Below are 816 nucleotides of genomic sequence, written 5' to 3' on the forward strand. Positions count from 1 at the left end.
TTGTACATTTTCTAAACTGATTTCTCTGAGGACTGTTCTCAAGCTTTCTTGGGTTTGCAGATAGTCGATCTGCATTTTGCAACATTAGACTGCAGAAGCTGCATAAACAAAGAGCCCGAACCTATTCTCTTCCCCCCACCCCAGAAGATGCAGCAGCACCAAAATGGCTACCGCTGCATCTTTTAGGGTGCAGTTGCAGAGGTCTCTTCTGGATAAAGGAACAGACATTCCTTAACCCTGCACATGCCTGATCTCATCTGATCTTGGAAGCTAAGCAGGGTCAGGCCTGGTTAGTACTTGGATGGGAGACCACCTGGGAATACCGGGTGCTGTAGGCTTATACCATAGTCTTTCAAGACTGAAGGTTGCCAACCATGTGTGGGTAAGCTTCTGTGCTGCAGCAGGGACCTACACTAGCTAAATAGTTGGCATAGTTCCTCATGGACCCACATCGCAGGATCAGGTCTGAAAAGGGGTTTGGATTTGGCGGCCACCCCTGCAGCCAAACCCTCCCCCTTCCCAGACCTGATCCACTCCTCGCCCCCTCCCCACCCAGTTTCACCTCTCCCTGCCTCAGTTCTGCTGTCCTGCCTCTCCCACTGACCTACCTGCTCCAGCAGGCAGCAGGAGAGCCAATGACCTGGGCAGGAAGGCTCTGGTCTTCCCACCAGCATCCTCAGTAGCATGCTACTGAGCGCACTGCCAGAGCACCTTTTGCGAGGGCACTGACTGCTTTATGGCAGTCAGTGCCAGTGGAAAATGTATGACAACAACAGCCAGTATGCATAGGATTGGGTCATTATGAACTGGACTCTT

At 51.8% G+C, this 816-nt stretch overlaps 1 pseudogene; it reads left to right on the plus strand.

The window, feature by feature from the left end:
• The first annotated feature begins 216 nt into the window (after nt 1-216).
• LOC136650123 (5S ribosomal RNA) lies at nt 217-338 on the plus strand (annotated as a pseudogene).
• Nucleotides 339-816: the final 478 nt, after the last annotated feature.

This window comes from Tiliqua scincoides, chromosome 4, assembly GCF_035046505.1.
Source record: "Tiliqua scincoides isolate rTilSci1 chromosome 4, rTilSci1.hap2, whole genome shotgun sequence".
NCBI lineage: Eukaryota > Metazoa > Chordata > Lepidosauria > Squamata > Scincidae > Tiliqua > Tiliqua scincoides.